Source organism: Lithobates pipiens, unplaced genomic scaffold (assembly GCF_037356315.1).
Source record: "Lithobates pipiens isolate NorthernLeopardFrog02 unplaced genomic scaffold, aLitPip1_a1.2 Scaffold_8, whole genome shotgun sequence".
NCBI lineage: Eukaryota > Metazoa > Chordata > Amphibia > Anura > Ranidae > Lithobates > Lithobates pipiens.
In genome coordinates this window covers 134,345,358-134,371,206 of record NW_027507903.1, presented here as the reverse complement: position 1 = coordinate 134,371,206, position 25,849 = coordinate 134,345,358, and positions in this window count along the sequence as shown.

Below are 25,849 nucleotides of genomic sequence, written 5' to 3'. Positions count from 1 at the left end.
TACAGCATGTATAACAGTGTCAATTTACTGTTCCCTCAAAATAACTTAACACACAGCCATTAAAGTCTAAACCCCTGGCAACAAAAGTGAGAACACCCCTAAGTGAAAATGTCCAAATTGGGCACAAAATGTCAATATTTTGTGTGGCCAACATTATTTTCCAGCACTGCCTTAACCCTCTTGGGCACGGCGTTCACCAGAGTTTCATAGGTTGCCACTGGAGACCTCTTCCACTCCTCCTGGACATCATCACAGAGCTGGTGGATGTTAGAGACCTTGCGCTCCTTCACCTTCTGTTTGAGGATGCCCCACAGATGCTTAATAGGGATTAAGTCTGGAGACATGCTTAGCCAGTCCATCCCCTTTACCCTCAGATTCTTTAGTAAGGCAGTGGTCATCTTGGAGGTGTGTTTGGGATCGTTATCATGTTGGAATTCTGCCCTGTGGCCCAGTCTCTGAATGGAGGGGGATCATGCTCTGCTTCAGTATGTCACAGTACATATTGGCATTGATGGTTCCCTCAATGAACTGGAGATCCCCCCCCCCCCCTCCATGCTGGCATCTCTCATGCAGCCCCAGACCATGACACTTCCACCACCATGCTTGACTGTAGGCAAGACACACTTGTCTTTGTACTCCTCATCTGGTTGCCGCCACACATACTTGACACCATCTGAACCAAATAAGTTTATCTCGGTCTCATTAGACCACAGGTCATGGTTCCAGTAATCCATGTCCTTTGTCTGCTTGTCTTCAGCAAACTGTTTGCGGGCTTTCTTGTGCATTATCTTTAGAAGAGGCTTCCTTCTGGGGGATGACAGCCATGCAGACCAATTTGCTGCAGCGTGTGGCATATGGTCTGAGCACTGACAGGCTAACCTCCCACCCCTTCAACCTTGCAGCAATGTGGCAGCACTCATATATCTATTTCTCAAAGACAACCTCTGGATATGACGTTGCACACGTGCACTCAACTTCTTTGGTCGACCATGGCGAGGCCTGTTCTGAGTGGAACCTGTCCTGTTAAACTGCTGTATGGTCTTGGCCACCATGCTGCAGCTTATTTTTAGGGTCTTGGCAATCTTCTTATAGCCTAGGTCATCTTTATGTAGAGCAACAATTCTTTTTTTCAGATCCTCAGAGAGTTCTTTGCCATGAGATGCCATGTTGAACTTCCAGTGACCAGTATGAGTGTCACGTACCTTTAAGCAGAGCCCGGAGTGCAGGAAGTGGCCTCTCGTAGACCTCTGACTCGAGAGACCCTGGTAGTGGTGACAGGGGCTTAGGGGCACAGAGGGGCACAAGTGCCTGACTGGATAGCAGATGGTAGAGGCAGAAGACCGTTGAAGGAGGAGGTGTATTGTAGTCCGGTGTCTGAATGCAGGCAAAGGTGAGATAAGGTCCAGCAGACAGCAGAAGGGTTCCTGTAGTCCAGCAACGGCATACAAGTGATTGCAGGAAGTGACAAACAACGGAGGGGTATTGTAGTCCAACAACGGATGCAGGTGCAATGGATAAGCGGAAGCCGAAGAGTCCAGTAGTCTGCGGCCAGAGGTAGAAGGCTACAAACGCAGAAGGAGTACAGCCAAATATTGCGGAGGACTGGGAGGTGTCCTGTAGTACAACAGCAAGCAACTTACAGTTGACGGATGGTGTAACAGTCCAGGTCAGGCACAGGCGGGCAGATCAGGTACAGAAACGGAATCCAGAAGAGTAGTCGGGTACAAGCCAAAGTCGGGGGGCAGGCAGCAAACAGCAGAATCGGGAACAAGCCGGGTTCGATACGGATCAGGATACAGGTACAGGTACAGGTTCAGGTTCAGATTCAGATACGGATCACCAGGACGCACAGGAACGCTGTTGATCAGGCAGCAAGGCAGTGAGGCATGGATCCAGTTTAAATAGCGCTATTGGCGCCAATTTGCGTCAAACGGCCGCGCGCGCACCCGCGTGCGCGCGCACCCGCGTGCGCGCGCACCGCTGATCGCGGTAACGCTCCTGGAACTGGGCAAGAGATCTTCTGTGACTTTCGCCGCTCGGACGTCCGTGAGGAGGATCTTCCTGACATTGCCCCCCCCCCAATGGGCAGCCTCCGGATGCCCAACTGGGACATCCTACCTGGGTGAGATCTTTTAAATGCCAGAACCAACCTCTTGGCGTGGATGCCAGTCTCTGGTTCCCAGGAGTTCTCTTCTGGACCATACCCCTTCCACTTCACCAGATACTGGACCTGGTTGCGTCTCTTTCTGCAATCCAAAATTGCTTCTACTTCAAACTCTTCTTCACCATTAATAAGCACAGGTTCAGGAGGGCCCACGTTCCGATCAGTGAAGGGATCCTGGATTGAAGGTCTTAAGAGGGACACATGAAACACTGGGTGAATACGCAGCGATTCTGGTAATTTCAGCTCATAAGCCACATTGTTAATTTTCCTGGAAATTGGGAAAGGACCCACAAATTTTGGGCCCAGTTTTCTAGATGGGCATGTTAATTTTAGATTCAGAGTAGATAACCAAACCAAATCTCCGGGTTTTAGGTCAAGCTCCCCTCTCCTCTTTCTGTCAAAAACTGCTTTGTTGCGTTCTTGGGTTCTTGCCATCGTTTCTTGAAGCAACTTGTTATTGGTGCAGAAAAAGTCCAAAGTTTCTTGAACTGCTGGAACCGTGCATTCTGGGATATTGGCTGATAAGAACTGAGGGTGAAAACCATAGTTCGCAAAGAAGGGAGATTGATTAGTTGCAGAATGAACAGAGTTATTGTAGGCAAACTCGGCAAGTGGTAAAAGGGATACCCAATCGTCTTGCGAAAAAGAAGAATAACACCGCAAATATTGCTCAAGGGTCTGGTTCGTTCGTTCGGTCTGGCCGTTGGTCTGGGGATGATAGGCAGACGAGAACGAAAGATCAATTTTCAAGGACTTACATAAAGCTCTCCAAAATTTTGATGTAAATTGTACCCCACGGTCGGAAACAATGTTCGCAGGTATACCGTGGAGTCTTACAATCTCCTTAATGAAGATCTTTGCGGTCTCAGGGGCAGAAGGTGTACCCTTCATGGGCAGAAAGTGAGCCATTTTGGACAATCTGTCGACCACCACAAGGATAGTGGTGAAGCCTTCTGACGGAGGTAATTCTACAATAAAGTCTATGGAAATCATTTTCCAAGGTCTTTCCGGGATGGGGAGTGGTTTCAGCAACCCCCAGGCTTTGGTCTTGCTACTCTTGTTCTGGATACAGGTAATGCAAGATTCAACATAAAGTTTACAGTCTCTTAGCAGCTGAGGCCACCAGAAGGTGCGTTGGAGAAGTTCGGCGGTCTTGTGTACCCCAAAATGACCGGCCAATTTGTGGTCGTGGCAAGACTTGAGAACAGCAACCCGTAGTTGTTGGGGCACGTAGATCTTGTTTTCATGCCATAACAAGTTATTGCTAGAGAGTAAGGTGGTGTTTGAGGGATGTGGAGCTGAAGATGAAGCCTGCTTAAGTTGGGATAGAAGATCTTCCTGGAGCATAAGGAAATTTCCGGGCGCAAGGATGGTGTCTGTGGGTTGAAGAACTTCGGGTTCGCTGAACATCCGGGATAGCGCGTCGGGTTTGGTGTTCTTTGATCCGGGCCTATAGGTTATGTGGAAGGAAAATCTTGTAAAGAACAGTGCCCATCTGGCCTGACGCGGCTTCAGCCTCTTAGTAGTCTTCAAATACTCTAAGTTCTTGTGGTCAGTGTATACCAGAATGGGATGGGCTGCTCCCTCCAGGAGATAGCGCCATTCCTCAAGTGCAGCTTTGATAGCGAGTAGCTCCCTGTCCCCGACATCATAATTCTTTTCCGCTTCAGACAATTTACGTGAGAAGAACGCCACTGGGTGCAATAAAGCCTTTGGGCCCTGTCTCTGAGAAAGGACTGCTCCCACTGCAACTTCGGATGCATCCACCTCAAGGATGTAGGGTAGCGCAGAATTAGGATGCTTCAGGACAGATGCTGACACAAACTGTTCTTTAAGGGAAGAAAATGCGGCCTGTGCCTCCGGAGTCCACTGGAACTTGATATCTTGTCTCGTTAATCTGGTGATTGGAGCGATGATTGTAGAAAATCCCTTGATGAATTTTCGATAAAAATTCGCAAACCCCACAAAGCGTTGAATTCCTCTTTTATCAGTAGGGGCTGGCCAGTCCAGGATGGCCGAAACTTTTTGCGGATCCATCTTGATTCCATCCACCGAAATAATCAGCCCCAAAAACTGAATGCTGCGACGTTCAAACTCGCACTTCTCAGGTTTTGCGTACAAGCCGTGTTGGCGAAGCCGAGTGAGAACCTTCTTAACGTGTTCCCTGTGAGCTGGCAGAGAGGGGGAGAAAATTAAGATGTCGTCCAGATATACTATAACAAACAGGTCGAGAAAATCTCTAAAGATATCATTCACAAAATGCTGGAAAGTCGCAGGAGCGTTGCATAGCCCAAAGGGCATTACGAGATATTCAAAATGTCCGAAGCGGGTGCGGAAGGCAGTCTTCCATTCGTCCCCGCTTCGGATACGGACCAAATTATAGGCTCCGCGAAGATCCAATTTTGTGAAGATACTAGCTGATCCAAGGCGCTGGAATAATTCGGGTACCAAAGGCAGTGGGTACCGGTTCTTGACTGTAACTTTATTTAAGTCCCGGTAGTCAACACAAGGGCGGAGAGAATGGTCCTTCTTTTCTACAAAAAAGATTCCTGCCCCAGCTGGGGACGTAGAAGGACGTATGAACCCCTTTTTCAGATTGTCATCAATGTAAGTCCTGAGAGTCTCCAATTCCACTTCTGTTAAGGGAAATATTCTCCCGAAAGGGATTTCGGCTCCGGGAAGGATCTCAATTGGGCAATCGTAGGGTCTATGAGGGGGAAGTGTTTCTGCCCCCTTCTTGCTGAACACGTCCAGGAAGTCATGGTAGGTCTCAGGAACGTGCTGGCGAGTCTCAACATCGGTCTCCATACACATTAAATGGGGTGAAACCTTAGTTGATTCTTGAAAGCAGTGTTGACGACAATAGGGGGAGAAAAAGAAAATGTTTCCGGTGGACCAGTCTATTTGCGGGTTGTGTGCCCGAAGCCAGGGCATACCCAGTATGATAGGGAAAAGGGGAGATTCAATAATGTCCAGGCAGAGTTGTTCCTGATGGTTACCGGAAATAGTAGCAGTCAAAGGACATGTCTCTTGTGTCACTGGTCCTGATTTGATAGCTGACCCATCGGCAAGGTGTACAGACAACCCTTTCGCCCTGGGCCGTGAGGGCACTTGGAACTTTTGGGCAAACGATAAGTCCATAAATCCACTGCACGCTCCAGAATCAACTATTGCGGGGACTTGAATGTTCCCTCCGGGTAGCTGAAGAGAGACGACAACAGCCAGGTGAGTAGCATTACTAGGCACAGCAGGTAAAACAGGAGAAGATACAGAAGAATGCTTACGGAATTTGGCAGGACAGGATCTCACGTAATGTCCGGGTTCTCCACAGTAAAGACACAGATTGTTGAGCTGCCGGCGTTGTCGTTCCTCGGTGGTGAGCGTTGGTCTAAGTAAGCCCAGTTGCATGGGTTCAGGCGTGTCAGCAGCAGGATGTGCAGGGGGATTAGTTACACGGGGTAACATCCAGACTGGTCGGGACGGCCCGGCAGTGCGTTCTGTTCTCCGTTCTCTCAAGCGTCTGTCTATCTGGATGGAGAGGTTGATAAGGGCTTCAAGAGTTGCTGGAACACCCACCCGGGCCAATTCATCCTTTAGAGGTTCAGAGAGTCCCATGCGAAACTGGTATCGCAGAGCAGCATCGTTCCAGGTAGTATCGGAACTCCAGCGCCGAAATTCAGACGCATAGTCCTCTGCCGCTCTGCGGCCTTGCTGAAGAGAATATAAAGCTGCTTCCGCTGTGGCCGCCTGTTGAGGATCCTCATAGAGCAAACCCATGGCTTGAAAAAAGGTATTTAGGTTATTAAGGCAGGCTTCCTTTTGCTCCAAAAGGCGGTGGGCCCAAGCCTGGGGCTCGCCCAGTAGGAGGGAGATAACAAAACCCACCTTAGTGGATTCTAGAGAGAAAGTTCTGGGTTGAAGTGCAAAAAACAATTCACAGGCATTGCGAAAAGCTCTATACTTGCTGCGATTTCCCGAAAACCTCTCCGGAGTTGGGACCTTGGGTTCAGGGGGTAACATAACCACTGATGGCGCAGAAGAAGTTCCCGAAACGGTAGGGCCTGTGGTAGATAAGACCTGGACACGCTCTTCCAATCGAGAATAGCCTTCTTGTAGAGATTTAACAGCCTGGGTAAGTCCAGCAAGATGACGGCATAAATCATCCATGGCCGAATCTCCCTGCGCGGGCTCAGACATGGCTGCCTGATACTGTCACGTACCTTTAAGCAGAGCCCGGAGTGCAGGAAGTGGCCTCTCGTAGACCTCTGACTCGAGAGACCCTGGTAGTGGTGACAGGGGCTCAGGGGCACAGAGGGGCACAAGTGCCTGACTGGATAGCAGATGGTAGAGGCAGAAGACCGTTGAAGGAGGAGGTGTATTGTAGTCCGGTGTCTGAATGCAGGCAAAGGTGAGATAAGGTCCAGCAGACAGCAGAAGGGTTCCTGTAGTCCAGCAACGGCATACAAGTGATTGCAGGAAGTGACAAACAACGGAGGGGTATTGTAGTCCAACAACGGATGCAGGTGCAATGGATAAGCGGAAGCGGAAGAGTCCAGTAGTCTGCGGCCAGAGGTAGAAGGCTACAAACGCAGAAGGAGTACAGCCAAATATTGCGGAGGACTGGGAGGTGTCCTGTAGTACAACAGCAAGCAACTTACAGTTGACGGATGGTGTAACAGTCCAGGTCAGGCACAGGCGGGCAGATCAGGTACAGAAACGGAATCCAGAAGAGTAGTCGGGTACAAGCCAAAGTCGGGGGGCAGGCAGCAAACAGCAGAATCGGGAACAAGCCGGGTTCGATACGGATCAGGATACAGGTACAGGTACAGGTTCAGGTTCAGATTCAGATACGGATCACCAGGACGCACAGGAACGCTGTTGATCAGGCAGCAAGGCAGTGAGGCATGGATCCAGTTTAAATAGCGCTATTGGCGCCAATTTGCGTCAAACGGCCGCACGCGCACGCGCGCACCGCTGATCGCGGTAACGCTCCTGGAACTGGGCAAGAGATCTTCTGCGACTTTCGCCGCTCGGACGTCCGTGAGGAGGATCTTCCTGACAATGAGAGAGTGAAAATGATAACACCAAATTTAACACACCTGCTCCACATTCACACCTGAGACCCCATTGGGCCCCATTTGAAGATTTTTACTTAGGGGTGTACTCACTTTTGTTGCCACTGGTTTAGACATGAATGGCTTGGGTGTTGAGTTATTTTGAGGGGACAGCAAATTGACACTGTTATACAAGCTGTCCACTGACTACTTTACATTGTAGCAAAGTGTTATTTCTTCAGTGTTGTCACATGAAAAGATATAATGAAATATTTACAAAAATGTGAGGGGTGTACTTACTTTTGTGAGATACTGTATATAGTATGCATATAAATATACATGAACCAACATGGTTCAATGCTGGTACAGACTTGGAGACTAAAGGACGGTGAAGAGAATGGCAGAACGTTAAAAAAAGTAAAATATATATGGAGTGGTGTCTGAGTGAACAACACTAAGGTGGATATGTTCCCCCCCTTCTCCTTTCCTCTAACACTTTTCAAGATTTTTTAAGCTCCTTATTTCTCTTTCCAAATCCAATAACATACTGGTATTATAAATGGAGATGCTATGCTGTTTTAAAATGTGAGAAGCTGTTAACTATCTAGGCAAACGTTTATCAGCTGTGACTGAACTGTTCTTCCTGATTTTTTTTGCGACCTTATGCACAAGATGTTGTCCATGTACTGTGTCATTGTAACTTTAATACTTTTAAATAAAAACCTATTCAACTGTTAAAAAAAAGGTGGATGTGCAAGGACATGTGGAGAAAGCCATACTAAAAGTATGCGCTGGAGTGTTAAGATTTGAATGTTACCTGAATGGAGTGAATAGGTAGAGGAATATGTGCTCCCCCTCAACAAAATTGGGCTGTGGCCTGAGATAAAGGCCATGAAAGAGTAATCCCAGCCATGTCAAGCCCCCTGCTTATACACCATGAAGGGCCCAGATGCTCTGCCCCTAACACAATGTACGCAAGGCACGCGAGCGCTGCAAACGCTCACCACCAAGTAGGTGTGCACATATGCAGACACCCCCGGCCACCCATGATGACCCACCAAGCCCAGACATGATGACCCTGAGGAATTGGATGTCAACCGGTGGACATGGTAACATGGTGCTGATGTGCAGGTGGCCCCACCCATCCGATGGAAAGAAGGGGGCAGCAGAAGATCTGAAAAACTTTCCCTTATGTACTTTGCAGCTCCTGAGCTGGACAGTGAACGCTGCTACCGAGAGGGAGCAGCACAAAGAAAATGGACCAATGGACCTAGAGGACCATAATAACTATGTTGCGACATTGGTGTATTATGATATCTATATGATAAGTTGGGCTAAATGGGTGTCTTCCACCCGGGTTCAAAAAGAAAGAGAAAAATGGTCTAGCGTCACCCGTAAGTCACCTCCATCCCAATATTGTACAGAGAAACATAGAAAAATCAAAAATTATATACAGGTGAATGTGAGGGATGACATCACTAATGAAGCAAAGGAAGAGATGGAATCCTTATGGGTAGAGTAACAAAGGGAGGTAACCAAGGAGAAAGTAATACTGGGAGTATGCTATAGGCCTCCTTACCAGAGGGAGGAGGGGGAGACGGACCTCTTATCACAGTTTGGAATGGTTGCAAGGATGGGAAGTGTCATTATAACGGGGCATTTTAATTATCCAGACATAGACTGGGTGGAAGGAACCGTGCATTCATCTAAGGCTCGCCATTTTCTAAATGCCTTACAGGAAAATTTCATGGACCAGATGGTAAATGCACCAACAAGAAACGTTACTAGACCTACTGATTACTAACAATACAGACTTGATCGTGGATGTAGAAATACAGAACAACTTAGGAAACAGCAATCACAGGTCAATTCATTTCAGCATAAATCACACAAATAGGAAACATAAGTGGAATACAAAGGCACTGAATCTCAAAAGAGCCAACTTCCCTAAACTACGATCCTTGCTAGAAGATATTAATTGGGATAAAATACTAGGAACAAAGAACACAGAGGAAAAATGGGTGTGCTTTAGGAGCATATTAGATAAGGGTAGTAACCAGTGCATCCCAAAAGGGTAATAAATTTAAAAGAGCTAATAAAAGCCCTGGGTGCCCTAATGCCAATGTAAAAATTCATATAAAAGCAAAGGAGAAGGCCCTCTAAAAAATACAAGGCTGATGGATCATCATCAGCATTCCAACTGTACAAAGAATGCAATAAGAAATGTAAGGGTGTAATCAGGGGGGATAAGATAAAACACAAAAGGCACATAAGTGAGGGTTTGAGGAACTGGGGATTATTACAGTGCCAACGACTCAAATAAATTGCAGTATACAAAAAAAAGTGATGAATTTTATTACAGCATATCTAAAATAACACAAACACAATATACAATTACAATTTGGGGAGTACATCAATACAGGGCCAGAATGGTGTAGGCCTTGGTATGCTTCAAGGTCAGGTCTTCCCTACATGTTTCGCCAAAGCATTGGCTTCCTCAGGGGAATAGGACGTGACCAATATTTGAGAATAATTCTACAGAATAGAAAAAACAAACAGTAAAAGCATAATTTCAATACATACAATCCCATAAAGGATATATAACATGCTGTATGGTATCTAGAGGTGAAAAAAAATCTGCTCCTCAGATCCCACCCCACCCAAAGGTGGTCAAGCCCATATATTCCAGTACCTACCCCAAAATACCCTGTGGTGTGGTGAGCACAGTGTCAGACACTGTGCTCACCACACCACGGGGTATTTCGGGGTAGCAATTTACCTGGAAACTGCGTAAAGGGTTCTTTATGATAAGAATGGGGAATTCTCTTCCACAAGCAGTGCTTTCAGAAGGAAGCATAGACAATAAAAAAAAAAAACTATTAGATAGGCACCTAAACGACCACAAAATACAGGCGTATACAATGTAATATTGATATAAAAGCGCACACACACAGGTTGGGCTTGATGGCCTTGATGATTACCAACTATGTAACAGCGAGTTTTTAGCCCAAGAATTAAGTGTATTGTTTTTACTGAAATTATTAAAATATTTTTAATACATTTTTTATAGACCACAAATCAGAGTGTATTTTTTTTACTGAAAAAGGCCACCACAATATTGGACTGTCTACATGCACAGTACTTTCAGTAGGCTCCTTTCTCAACAGGGCAACCACAGGCCAGCTTTTAACCCCTTGCTGAGCACCCACCATCATTATATGTTGGCTGTTTGAAGAGGAATATCGTTATGGAAGCAGCTAGCTGACATAACCCTGGTATCCTCTTCTTCAGGGGGGTGTTGGCTTTCAGATAAAAGTGGTCTTTGCGGCCCCCCCTCCCGCCGCATTCAGATGCTCTCCACTGCTTATAGGAGCTGTTGGCTCTGTCCTTAAGTGGTTAGTAAAAAACAAAACGGAAAAACCAACAACAGCAATAGTTTGTATTTATTTCCTTGAAAAACCTCCAGAATATTGTATTGACTACATGTACAGTATTTTAAAATGATCTAAATTAGAGTGCTTTTATTGCACCAAGAAAACATAGGAGGGACTATGTGCACATTATATAGGCACTTTCATAAGGCCGCATTTTGAACAGGACAAACACCAGCAAGCCTCTGTTAAAAAAAGTCAACAATAAATTGTATTTCTTTATCTTAAAAAGCCACTAAAATATTGTAATGACTACATGCACAGAATTGAATGACTTTCACTAGGCTGCTTCTTGAGCAGGGCATGCACCAGCCAACTTACATTATAGTAAACTAATTTTGCCGAAAGAAGCCACTAAAATATTTAGTTAATATGTGCACACTATTTAGGCACTTTCACTAGGCCATTTTTTGAACAAGATGGACACCAGTCAGTTTTTACTTTATTGCAATCAACAATAGAGTGTATTTATTTTACTGATAAGAGCCACCAAACTTCTGCAGTGAGGATGTGTACAATTTTCAAGCACTTTTACTAAGCCACTTTTTTAAGATGCAAGACACCAGTCAGTTTTAGTTTGTTTAATTGATTTTGATTATAAAACATATAACAATGTATAGAAGTTAGAAAACCGTACAAAACACCCGCACCAACCTTGCCCAAACAAATAAGTAGCAGTTCTCCAAATCATGATCTATCCTTTTTAGTGAAAAATGTATAATTTAGCACTGCACTATAACGAACAATACATAGTGAAAGTCAAATGGATTTATAAACATATAAAAAATAATAAACAAACAAAAAATGTACATTATGATACTAAGTGATTATCCTCAACTTCTTACTTCTTCCATGGGTCAAATAAAAAACCATAAAGAAGGATGAAAGAAACCCCAAAGACTTACTGACTTACGTTTGTCTGCTACATACCTCGACCTCGGCTTGTCTTGGATTCCGCTTCTACCTCCTTTGCTGACTTGGCTTGTGACCCAACCATGTGACCCAACCATCCTGTTATCTGCTGTCTATGTCTGATCTGCCCGAACTTTACCGACCCAAGTCATCTGACCCTGAATCTGCTCATCCAGTCTGCTACAGATCTCTGCCCAGCAAGCCTCCTCTGGTTCCTGCTTCAGCTACTTACTACAGTCTGCCAAGTGCTGTGCCAGCTCATCTACTGCCGGCCTGCCTGCTACACATCCACTTGCTGACTGCTGCCACCCCAATTACTGGACTAATTACAGGCACTCCTACATCTCTGTGGTCTTGTGGCTGCTGCTCACTATCAGTAACCCCTCAGCCGGTGCTGTACGAGAGGCTCTTCTCTACACCTCAGGCTCACTGACCTGGTACGTGACAATTTGATTCTGAAGTGGCCTTCACGTGAAGATACTGCAAACAGAAAGAGGAGAGCTTCCAGAGAATGTAATGCAGATAGTTTGATGAGAAACTACCATAGAATGCAGTGTGGACAAGTTAATTCATGAATTAACTTGTCCTTTTATCCATTGTAATTATGTGTGCCAACTATCCTGCTGTGTATAACAATCCTGCGCTCATATATGTATGCCCGACTTCCTGATCTGACCAATAGAACTGAGGAAACAATGGATATTGTGAAACGCGTCATCTGATTGGTTTATACATCACTTCCAGTATATGGAGCCTGCGTTCCACGCTGAGGCGCACTTCCGGTTCCGGCCTCTCGGCTCACCGGGCGCTGTACGGCCCATACACCGCTGTTATTCTGACATCCACAAGTGGCGAATTTTAAAAATCAAAATCAACAACTATAGAGCTTCTTCTGCTAACCACCTCTGATGGGTATATCAGCAAGCCACCATCCTCGCTCCTCCATGGAAAAGTGACTTTGATTCCTTCTCTCTCCACTATATTGATATGCCTGACCATTATCTACTTTTGTGAGTAGCCATTTGGGTGTGTGTTTTTATTATATTAAATGCAATTTTATATATACTGCACTTAGTTTGGCACACTTCTTTCTTTTTCTCCTGTGACCGATTTGCAGCCAACAGCTGGCTAAAGCCTGCTGTCCGCTGATGTCACTCAGCCACTCCAGGCTTGGGAAAGATTCCAACCATATGGTCTGTATCTACCCATAAACCTGGCCTGGCACTTGGATCAGCCTTTCAGCGATCCACTGAGAGCCTGAGCCAGCCCCTCCTGCTCTCTCCACAGCCTGGCACTGCAGTGAGAGCTGGAGGGAAGAGCAGAGAGCAGAAGACTGACAGTCACGACTCAAGTGTAGGCAGCAAAACACAAAATAATCTTTCACATGGTAGGGTAAAAATTAGGATAATGGGTCTCTATATATACGCTCTATACTCCGTGGGGAGGCACGTCCACTGCCCAGGGAGCCCCTTCTGGTAATCAGGGAGGAAGTTAGCTGCACAGAGCAGAGAGCAGAAGACTGACAGTCACGACTCAAGTGTAGGCAGCAAAACACAAAATAATCTTTCACATGGTAGGGTAAAAATTAGGATAATGGGTCTCTATATATACGCTCTATACTCCGTGGGGAGGCACGTCCACTGCCCAGGGAGCCCCTTCTGGTAATCAGGGAGGAAGTTAGCTGCACACAGCTGACTCACATTCAGCACAGGGGCGGTGATGGATGCAGGGCTATTTAGCCTCCACTTCATTTGCAGGCAGACAGGGCTATTGATGGGAACTCCTGGGAGAGGCTGTTGATGGACCAGATTCACTGTAAGTGGGACACTGGGGCAACACCGTGATTCAATGCCTTTTTGACATCTGATTTACAAACATTATTTGTATTCCTTTACTCCTTTTTCCTTTAGAATAGGTCTTACTCCATTTTTATGTGTTATGAGTTCTTCCTTCCAGATTCTCCGCTTCTATGGCCTCGGCACACATGGTATTTTTCAGCTGTATGTGGGTCTCCGGATTTCAGCTGTGTTTGGTGTGATTGGGAATAGTATCCCCTAATAACACTTGGTACTTTTTTCCACCCATAGCAATTTCAAATTGAAGCAACAACCATGTGGATGTGATGTTCTGGGGACTGTATGTGGCGGTGTCATTCCTTTGTTTTTGTAATCAATGTGGATGTTCTGATATATATATGCAAATTACCAGGATGTACGTTTTGAATACCCTCAGTATTTTGTATATGTTTATTCAGTTATACTTGTTAGGGTTTAAATATTACTGATCATCATGCATTTGAATTCTATAGATATTATATTTCCTGTGAAAATCCCTGATGAACGAGACAGCAGTCATCTCTGAAACGCGTTGGGTTCAGGAAGCTATAGCTTTTTTTGCATTTTTTATATATACATCCACGTTTATGTGCAATATTCTATATGTGTTTTTCAATAAATACTTGATGTTTTTCAAATATTGTTAGTTTATGTGGTAGTGTCGGTAAAGTCCCACCCTTAGGGGGTTCCTCTTTGTTTCTTGATACAGTTGGGATGTGGCACACATTTGGGATGTGGCACACCTTTTTTCTATCTATATAGCTCTTGTAAAACTGTAGGATGTCCGCCTCTTACCAAGCAGGTTAGAAATATTTGTCTGGTAGTGAATGTAAAGGTCTGGATAACTGAGCACACTTTAAACATATGTATACTGTGTATATGTGTTCACAAATTGCCATTTATTTTATATAACTAAATAACTTAGACCACCTCTTAGACTGGGAACTGAGTGATCACTGATCACTCAGCTCTTGATCTGCTTGGAGCAGAGAGCAGTGCCTGTTAAAGGATTAGAAATAATGAGTACTGTATGAGATACATTTTTATTTGCACTAACATCCACATTTTCAGGACACATCTGAATGGGGGGTACATATTATACCTTTTTTTCTATTCAACCCAGCAGGCTGAACTAAAAAAAAAAAGAAAAAAAACGTACAGATCGCCATACTAACATATCTGATATTAGTGCGGCAAACTCCACACTGAGCTATTGTGTTCTGACAGGGTACCCCCCGCCATAACACAGTGATCAGCACTCGCAGTCACTGGCTGCAAGCGCTGATTGGATGCTGGTTTTCCAGCATGCTTGTTCAACAGAAGCCAATCATGAGACTGTCTTCTGTTGGATGAGAAGCTTTACATATGAGCCCGAAAGTAGGCCGGTTTCTGCCAAACTGACCGTTTTTGGCTGCCCGTGTGTACCCAGCTTAAGGATGTATCCCCTTCTTCAAGGGCCAACCATTACTAATACACAACATTTTTGCAGAATATTAATAAGATAATCTCTGAGGGGAAAAAAACTCACAAACATACAAACCAATGGTAAGTATACTTGGATAGTTAGTGAGATAAGGCAGGGAGAAGTCTATAGACTGGGAAGAGGATTGAGTCTCAGCAGTAAGAGTGGTTGTAAAACTGTTGGATAGTGATTTAGAAAACCGAAGTCCACATTTAGTCCATTATCTTTTGTATCAAATGAAATTATCGTTCTTAGTTCAAATGTTTTTCCTTTCCTGAGTAGTTGTGAAGTTCATTGGCTGAGAGCACCGATCAGGAGCTGGTCGGTTGCTGGTTTTCCAGCATGTTCAACTGACAGAAGCCGTCCGAACGGCCAGCTTCTGCCGGAGTGGCTGCCATAAACACGGGCCAAATATCAGCTGGTTTTTATTGAACCAGCCAACATCGCCTGACATTTGGCCTGTGTGTACTAGGCTTATATATAAGTGCCTTATCAACAGGTCAGTCTGCCTGCTCATGTCCTAATTTGTGCCTAACTTTGCCTGTCTTTGTCTTACTGTTGATGCCCTGGATTATTCCTGCTGATTGTTGGAACTACATTTTTATTTGAATTTTTTGTATTATCTTGTCTGTGCTTATCCTACTTTCTACCTATCTGGAACCTGAACTCTGTTTAGAAATGGTTTGTCTGCACCTGATCTAACGAATAGTCTGCTATTGTTTGCTGTGACTATCTAAGTGAGTAGTAAATAACAAGCATCATTCTGATTATCAGCAAACCACACCACATCCCAAAATGTAAATAAGGATAAATGTAGAAAAGGAATAACAGGACTTTGGTCCATCCAGCTGGTCTAAGCCCCTGTACACACGGTCGGAGATTCTGCCAACCAAATCCGTCGGATTTTGTCCGTCGGATTTAGTCCGACGGATTGTGTCCGAAACTGTTGCATACACACGGTCGGACTAAGTTGTCGAAAAATCCGATCTTTCAGAACGTGATGATGTAATTTAGTTACGATGGGACTACATTCAGGCTAGTAGCCAATAGCTTTGATGTAGGAATTTGATCTGAGCATGCCTGGCACTTGGTCCGATCAAAATTCGCTACACATGATCGGAGTATGTCCGATCGAACCAGTTGGTTGGGAAATATTTCCAACATGTTGGAAAATTGGGTCCGACGGATATTCGGATGGAATCAGTCCGATGCATACCACACACAGTCGGATTATCCGACGACACGGTCCGATAGGACACATTCCGACGGATTCTCCGACCGTGTGCACAAGGGCTAAGAGGTGCGTTGTGGCAGATAGGAGGTTGTGACCTGTTTGTTGTTTGGAAGCTTGGGGTCATGTAAAACCTTTTCTATCACCTTACTCATGAAGAAGAAGTTATTCTAAACAATGTGCTGCGCAAACTGTTGGTTGCTATAAAAATCTTGTATAATAATAATAATTTTAAGTGAGGTTATATTCACCCAGTGACCAGTGGCAGTATATATTTATTTGCAATCTACAGATTCTTTTGTATTATTGTTATGGTGATGTTTATACACTGGCCCTTGGTGTGATCTTTTTGGGTGTAATGAGTATCTTTTCATTTGGAACTGACATTACCTTTTTTTAATGACCGAACAAGGTTTTTGTGCTTATTTTTATATATACAGTATACTAATAAAGAATAGATTTTTAACACTATGCGTATAATGTACTGAGGGAACACACCTTAAGCCTAGGTTCACATATATGCAATGTGGGAACCATTGCGATTCCAGCGCCGGTTCCCGCATATCATCTCTCCTGCAGGCAGTTCACACTGCCCTCTGCAAACCGCTGTGGGTGTCAGTACAATGTTAATGACACACCCAGATCGGTTCACAGATCTCAGTGTGAACTGTGAACTCACAAAGAATTGGGATTGCATGGGTGAGAACACCCATGCGATCTGATTCTAGTGTGGGGGAAAAAAGTCCCTGCACTATTTTTCTGTCAATCCAACTGTATGGCTGAATTTGCATTGCACAGACATCGCATGCGATCAGCACCGAAGTGCAGGTGTGAATCACATACGATGTCTGTGTTCGCACAAGTGTGAACCAGGGCTAAAAGAAAATTTTTTTTCTGTAGTTATCCTTATCTAAGTGAGCATCTACACTGTTCTTGCATTTGTCCTGTGTTATTTGGTTGTCAACCCTTGTGACACAGTGTGGGAGATTTACTAAAACAAGAGCATGCAAACCAGCTTCCAGGTTTTAATGTCAAAGCTTAATTGGAAAAGTTGAAGTTAGAAGCTGATTGAATCCCATGCACAGTTGCACCAGAATCTGAGTGCTCCAGTTTTAGTAATTTTCCCCCAGTGGGTGCACCAAACTCTGTGACATCTTCTAGTAGAATATAGCAAAATTCCTACATTTGAAATCAATACCACCTTAAAGCTCCATACACACTATCAGACTTTCTGAAGATTTTTTCCTTCAGATTTAACCAAACCATATAATAATAGGTCAAACTTTAGATCAGCCTTTCTCAACCTTTTCAACACAGAGGAACCCTTGAAATAGTTCTCCGGTCTCCGGGAACCCCTGCTAAAAATTTGAAATCTACAACTCATGATACATTAGTGTGATGGTAAGTGGGAAGAATGGTCCTTACACTTGTGGTCATTGGGAAGAATTACCTCTTTACAGATAGCTAAAAAGATCAATGGTGTGAGTGGGAACTTGTCTGAGAGGCAGAAATTGCCCAATGCTGAAGGAACTCCTAGCAACCTCTGGAGGAACTCTGGTTGAGAATCACTGCCTTAGGAGTTTCAATGTGTATGCAATCAGACAGGCCCCTCTACTACATGGTTTTGGTAAATCTGAAGACAAAAATCAGTAGAAAATCTGATAGTGAACTCCAGGCTGTACTGCAGGCAGACATAAAAAACAAATACATTTTTCCAGAGATCTACACATTGGTCATCTTTAAGTTGGCCATACACTGGTAGATTTCCAAATGAACCTTCATGCGAATATTCGCACAGACATTTGTAAGAACATTTTTAGTACATTCAATAACCCCGCAAATGCTGTTCGAAAGAAATTCAAAAGATTGTGTGCTTTTAACATTCGGTTTTGGAATGAATGTTATTTCCTGAACCAAAACCACATCTTTTGAGAAAAAATTTCCATCCCGCACCTTCAAATTTTCTTGTCACTGTGACTGAAAGCGAATGTTGATTAGACCCCATTAATGATTTGAAAATGAAACAAACATTTTTAAAACAAAAAATTTTGGAAAAAAATCTACTAGTGTATGGCCAACTTTGGTCTCTTGGCAATAACCTTACAGGTGTGGATGAACTTACTTAGTGCCACTGATTTACATAATAAAAAACAAAGTGAATGGTTAAATTTCTATTACATGCTTATATTGTGGGCGCACAAGACTGTGCAGATGTACATGTGAATGCAATACCTGAATCAAATTGATCGTACAATGGTCTTCAATGTGTACAAGGAGATCCTAGTCTGCTGTGCATGGGGAACAACCAAATAATGCTGGTTATATGCATTATGTTCTGATAAGGTACACATGAGAATGAGTCTGTCATCATTTCACTTCAGGGAAAAAAAAAGCACGATTTGCTTAATAAGCAATGAAATTCACATCCCCCGAACAAGGCACATTGTGATGCTCCAAGCACAGTGTGCACTGTGTTTTTGTTTTCTATTACTTTTAATTGTTTTGCTTTTAATGATTTATGATTCCTATGTGGTTTTATCCTACATTAGATGTCCATGCAACATCTGTAACACTGAACTCCATTCACAAAAGCAACTCACATACGGTATGTACATGTCCAGACACATTTTGCCTAAATATCACATGCAATCCTGAAACTGTCAATTCACTATACCATTTTGCGATATTTACCGCAGAACGCTTAAAGCACTCAGGAGATACAGCATGAAAAGGCATGCAACTCTATTCACAGAAGGAAATAAATAATTAAATGCATGTGATAATTAACCACTCCCCAACTGTAAAACCTACATATACGGTGGCGAGGTGGCTCGGCTGCACCAGATCACATACCTGGGATGTGATCTGACACTTCAGAGTAGGGGGCGTGCGCCATGGGTGACCTGGCCATGCTGTTATTTAGCACAGCAGATGTTGATCTCTGGGTGTCGACCAATTACCACCGGCACCCATCAATCGTCTTTAATTTTCGCAGGACAGAGCGCTGCCTATGTAAACAATACAGAGCCTTGTCCTGTCAGTGGGGAAGTAATAGATTTTCTTTCCCTGCAAAGTGGGGAATAAAATTTACTACCTCCCCTCCCACAGTACACCAAAACACTGGCTAGACACACATTTAACCATTCGATTTCCCTAAATGTTTAACCGCTTCCCAGCCAGTCCATCAAGTCCAACCTATGTGTGTATTTATATGTCAGTATTACATTGTATATCCCTGTATGTTGCGGTCGTTCAGGTGCTTATCTAATAGTTTCTTGAAACTATCATTGCCCCTCGCTGAGACCACCACCTGTGGAAGGGAATACCACATCCTTGCTGCTCTTACAGTAAAGAACCCTCTACGCAGTTCAAGGTTAAACCTCTTTTCTTATAATTTTAATGAGTGGCCACGAGTCTTGTAAAACTCCCTTTTGCGAAAAAGTTTATCCCTATTGTGGGGTCACCAGTATGGTATTTGTATGTTGAAATCATATCCCCTCTCAAGCGTCTCTTCTCCAGAGAGAATAAGTTCAGTGCTCGCAACCTTTCCTCATAACTAATATCCTCCAGACCCTTTATCAGCTTTGTCCTTTTCCATCCTAGATTCCCCCAGAGATTCTCCCCCCAGTGTATAGATTGCATTCCTATTTTTGCCTCCCAAATGCATTATTTTACATTTTTCTAAATTGAACATGTAGCCATATTTGCCATGTAGTTGCCCACCCTATTAATTTGTTCAGATCTTTTTGCAAGGTTTTCACATCCTGCAGAGAAGTTATTGCACTGCTTAGCTTAGTATCTTCTGCAAATACAGAGATTGAACTGTTTACCCCATCCTTCAGGTCGTTTATGAACAAATTAAATAGGATTGGTCCCAGGACAGAACCATGGAGGACCACACTACCCACCCCTGACCATTCCGAGAACTCCCCATTTATCACCACCCTCTGAACTCGTCCTTGTAGCCAGTTTTCAATCCATGTACTCACCCTATGGTCCATGCTAACGGTCCTTATTTTGTACAGTAAACTTTTATGGGGAACTGTGTCAAATGCTTTTGCAAAACCCAGATACACCACGTCTACGGGCCTTCCTTTATCTAGGTGTCAACTCACCTCCTCATAGAAAGTTAGTAGATTGGTTTGGCAACAACGATTCTTCATGAATCCATGGTGATTACTGCTAATGATACCATTCTCATTACTAAAATCTTGTATATAGTCCCTTATCATCCCCTCCAAGAGCTTACATACTATTGTTGTTAGGCTAACTGGTCTGTAATTCCCAGGGATGTATTTTGGGCCTTTTTTAAATATTGGTGATACATTGGCTTTTCTCCAATCAGCTGGTACCATTCCAGTCAGTAGACTGTCAGTTGAAATTAGGAACAATGGTCTGGCAATTACCTGACTGAGTTCCCTAAGTACCCTCGGGTGCAAGCCACCTGGTCCCGGTGATTTATTAATGTTAAGTTTCCCAAGTCTAATTTTAATTCTGTCTTCTGTTAACCATGGAGGTGCTTCCTGTGATGTGTCTTGAGGATAAACACTGCAGTTTTGGTTACTGAAGCCCCCGATTCCCTCGTGAAGACTGAGGAGAAGAATAAATTCAATACCTTTGCCGTCTCCCCATCCTTTGTAACCAGATGTCCTTCCTCATTCTTTATGGGGCCAATATGATCTGTCCTCCCTTTTTTACTTTTTACATACTTAAAGAATTTCTTGGGATTTTTTTTGCTCTCCTCCGATATGTGTCTTTCATGTTCTATCTTAGCCGTCCTTATTGCACCCTTACATTTCTTGTTGCATTCTTTATAAAGTCTAAATGCTGATGATGATCCCTCAACCTTGTATTTTTTGAAGGCCTTCTCCTTTGCTTTTGCTTTTTTACATTGGAGTTAAGCCAACCAGGACTTTTGTTCGCTCTTTTAAATTTATTACCCAATGGGATGCATTGGCTAATGCCATTATTTAATATGCTCTTAAAGCAAAACCATCTCACCTCTTTCATTGTTCCTAAGATTTTATCCCAATGTATGCCTTCTAGTAAGGTTCAAAGTTTAGGGAAGTTGACTCTTTTGAAATTCAGTGTCTTTGTACCCTTATGTTTCCTATTTGTGTGATTTATACAGAAGCCAATTGACCTGTGATTGCTGTTCCCCTAATTGCCCTGTATTTCAACATCCGTGATCAGGTCTGTATTGTTGGTAATCAGTAGATCCAGTAACGCTTTCTTTCTAGTTGGTGCATCTACCATCTGAACTATAAAATTGTCCACACTTAAGAACTGGCGAGCCTTAGATGAATGTGCGGTTCCCTCCGCCCAGTCTATGTCTGGATAATTATTATTATGATAACACTTCTCATCCTTGCTGCTAATCCAAATTGTGATAGGAGATCTGTCTCCCCTCCTCCCTCAGGTTAGGGGGCCTATAGCATACTCCCAGTATTCTTTTCCCCTTAGCTATATTTTTATCACTGTATTAGTGTCACTGGTTCCCAAAAAGTATCAGTTAGTGTCTGAATGTCCGCTGCAAGCCACTGATCAACGCCATTACTAGTTAAAAAAAAAAAAAAATTCCAGTATATATCCCAAAGTTTGTAGACACTATAACTTTTGCACAAATCAATCAATATACGATTAAAGGAATTTTTTTCCAAATATATTTTTTATTGAAAATGTGCAATTTACAAGCCTCACACAGAAACAGAAAGGGTAGATTTAATTAGCTTGTATCTAAACCACTACCAATGTTTTACAGCATTGATATCATGCAATTTTAATCACATTAACATATATGTTAATGGCATTTTTCATACTTTTTTTGGGGTACAGTGTCACATGGCTGTACAATTGTCAGTTAAAGTAACGCAGTACCGTATTGCAAAAAATGGCCTGCTCATGAAGTGGGTAAATCTTCCAGAGGTTTAAGTGGTTAAGTAGTGGTCCAGGTATGTGGTATTTAACCTCTTCCCGCCCACCGACTGTCAAATGACGGCTGGACGGCGCGGCTCTCATTCTGGGTGGATATTATATGATGGCCCTTCAGAATGACCACTCTAGCATACCCCCAGGGGCATACAGTGTGGCGATCATGCCCACACTGTGTTGCTAGGATACTGTGCGACCCCATTCTGTGTAAACAGCCGCATGATCGTAATGTGATCGGTTTTGTCCAATCACAGCCGTTCACATGTAAACACGGAGATACCGGTGATCTGCGCTCCTCGTCTCACAGTGACAAAGTGTGAGGAGAGGACAGCCGATCAGCGGCATCTCATCACAGGGATGTAATCAGGGCACTGATTATCAGTGCCCTGATTACAATAAAGTGCCAGAAATGCCAGCAATGCCACTGCCAGCAATCAATGCCAACCCATGCCCACAATTGGCACCAATCTATGCCCACAAGTGCCAGCAATCAGTGGCCATCGGTGATGCCAGTCAGTGCTGGCTATCAGTGTTGCCCATCAATGCCCATCACTGGTGCCCATCAATGCTCATCACTGCTGTTAATCAATGCCACCCATCAATGCCCATCAGTGCTGCCCATCCATGCCACCCACCTCTGCCCACCAGTGCTGCCTATCTGTGCCCACCAGTGCCGCCTATCTGTGCCAGTGCCCACCAGTGCCACCTATCAGTGCCGCCTATCAGTGCTCATCAGTGCCACCTAAGTGAGGCATATTCCTGCCTCCATATCAGTGCCACCTCATCAGTGCCCATCAGTGCTGCCTCATCAGAGCCCATCAGTGAAGGAGAAAACTTACTTATTTACAAAATTTACTGACAGAAACTAAGAAATACTATTATTTTTCAAAATTTTTAGGAAAAAATTAAAAACCCAGGAGTGATTAAATACCACCAAAAGAAAGCTCTATTTGTGTGAATAAAATGATAAAAATTTCACATGGTTACAGTGTAGCATGACCGTGCAATTGTCATTCAAATTGTAACATCGCTGAAAGCTGCAAAATGGCCTGGGCAGGAACAGGGTGTAAGTGCCCTGTATTGTGGTGGTTAAGGAATGTAAAAATATAATAGGCAATTTTGAGTAGTTTCAATGAAATACTACATTATTTTATTATATACTATTATTATTTAGTATATATATATATATATATATATATATATATATATATATATATATATATATATATATATATATATATATATATATATATATATATATATATATATACTGTATGTAAAGTATTTATATCTAGATATATTTATGTACACACACAAATATAAACACATAGATAAACAGAGTGATCATGTCAGAATACATAGTAAACTGAACTTGATGTGTCTCACGTTTGTATGTGACATCATCCTTATGTAAACAGCCATAAAAAAGCAATAAAATCTCTTGCCGGTTACAGAAAATAAAAGCACAAAAAGTTTGCACACTCACTGAATGAGTGCAAGTGACATAGACAGAAAAAAAAAGTGACAGCATTCCTTTTTGGATGACTAATATCATTAAGCAATGTGGTCTGCCCTATATAAAGACAGCAAAAGATGGGATTTCACTCATACTTCATTCAAACTAAGGCTGACTTGTAAAGGTAAGGCAAATCTTTTCTATGTGAATTATTTTTGATGTAGCTAATATGTAGCTATTCATTTTAATTGTGGGCTGGTAGAAGTGGATATGCTGCATTATGTGGACAGATAAAATGTAGATAGACATAGATAAATTGACTTTTAAATGAAGTGGTCATAATTACAGGAACCATCATTTTGTTTGCTTTTCCAAATAATAATTGCAATTGTGCTTGTTCTCCTGAATACTTCTAGGCGGTTGTTAGGTCAGTTAGTTCATGATTTCATTTAAAAGCAGTTTGCACAATATAACAGTCATAACAATAGTATCATAATACCAAACTGACACTAATATGTTAGTAATTTTTCCACAATACCTGATTACTATTAAGAAGACAAGCACTGTATTCAATATCATGGTTCTGTTCTTTTTCATCTTAGAACAAACCTACAATTTCCCCAAAAAACTGTACTGCCTAGTTCATCTTTTGAATGTATGAATCCTGCGTCGCAAGTTCCAGGGGTGCTTCTTGTTACTCATATTGGAACAATGCTTATTTGCATCCTCATAGGCCACTGACTACTTCTGAACATCAGAAGAGTCATATAACCTCAGGTGTGCCCATTTTCTCATCCAGGTCTAGCTGAGACTTGATTTTTTTTAATAGATTTGGGCTTTCCCTTGCTTGTAAATCTATACCTATACATTTGCACTTTAATATAGTATAAGAAAAAGTAGGGATTTTTGTACAATTATAAAATTAGGATTACGTTTTGAGAACAAGAAAATGGACATCAGTAGTCATTGTTGGGTAGATATCTAACTGAGAACAACATGCAGAGTGAGTTGTTGAAGTTCTAGGACCTTTTGTGATTCTTGGCCTTATGATGGTAGTGGTATATGCACAGATCTTTGATTCTCTACTCTTCTACATAGAAGAGCAAAGGATCAGGCCCACTCACAGAGTGTTTTCCCAAGAAGCAAAAAAATGTCCCTTCGCAATACCAAGCGCCTTGAGCTGTTACTTGGATGTTGTCGCTTGCCAGTTCTACTAGCTACTTCACCATAAAATATTATCACAAATTAAATTTAAACATGTATTTATATGTATATTTCTCTTTTATCACTGGTGTGTTCATTTGAAGAAAGCACACATTATCACATTAAAGTGGAACCTTAATCAGAAAATTAAGTCCTGCTAGATCACTTCTGCCTCCCCACATTTGCAGGTATAGCTATGTAAAATATTAGAAATAAGTGCCTATGCGGTTTAAAATCCAGTAATACCCTGTCTCACACTGCTCTGCACATGTTTAATTGCTCTCTATTTTTAGGCACTGCTGAATTTGTAGAGGCTGATCTGCTGACAGCCTAAAGATTTTCTGCTTCTCAGGGGCTTTGGGCTTCAGCAGAATGGCAGCCTCTGGCTAGGAGTAACAGGAGCAATGCTGAAGGCAATTTACAGTGCACACTAATTTTGGTAGCATACATATCAATGTGGAATGTATGTTCCTTGCTAAAGAATATTATTTTTATCAAGTTGTTATGGGTAAAGTTCCACTTTAAGCGTGTCCGTTGCTTCTGTATTTGGAGAGTAAGGTAATGAGCAGAAAGTCCTGAATCTGTCTAGGTAGCAAGGGTGTAAAGCAGACACAGATACCTGCATGCACGGGTAAAATAAAATAAAATAGCTAACAAAGGAAATGATTTTGAACAATTTGGAGAATCGTGAAACAGTTAGAGTCTTAAAATTACACGTCATCTAAAGCTCTTTTTTGGGGCTTTTTTTATATTGAAAATAATGGATTAAGCTTTAAGAGAAATTAAAAAGACTGAATTTTTTATTTTTTTAAATCAGTAACATTTTGATGGGTTATTTACACCCTCACTAAAATAGAGCAGAAACGGCCTATAGCAGCCGTAAGAGGTAAATCACAGTTCAGAACTTATAAAATCTCCCACCATAAAAAAAAAAAAAGGAAAGAAAACATTCTTTGATTAAAAGTACTTTTTTTTACAGTTTATAACTCATTTAAGAATTGTTTTGTTCTTTATTCCCTCTATTTATTGCATTTCTTAGAATTACTCATATCCCTAATAGGGTCAAAACAGAACCAAATCACTTTCAGTAAACCGCAGATTAGTTTATTTTTTATATCTTTCTAGGAATTGATTATTGGCTTCAAGAAGCTACAGCAAGCAGGATAATCA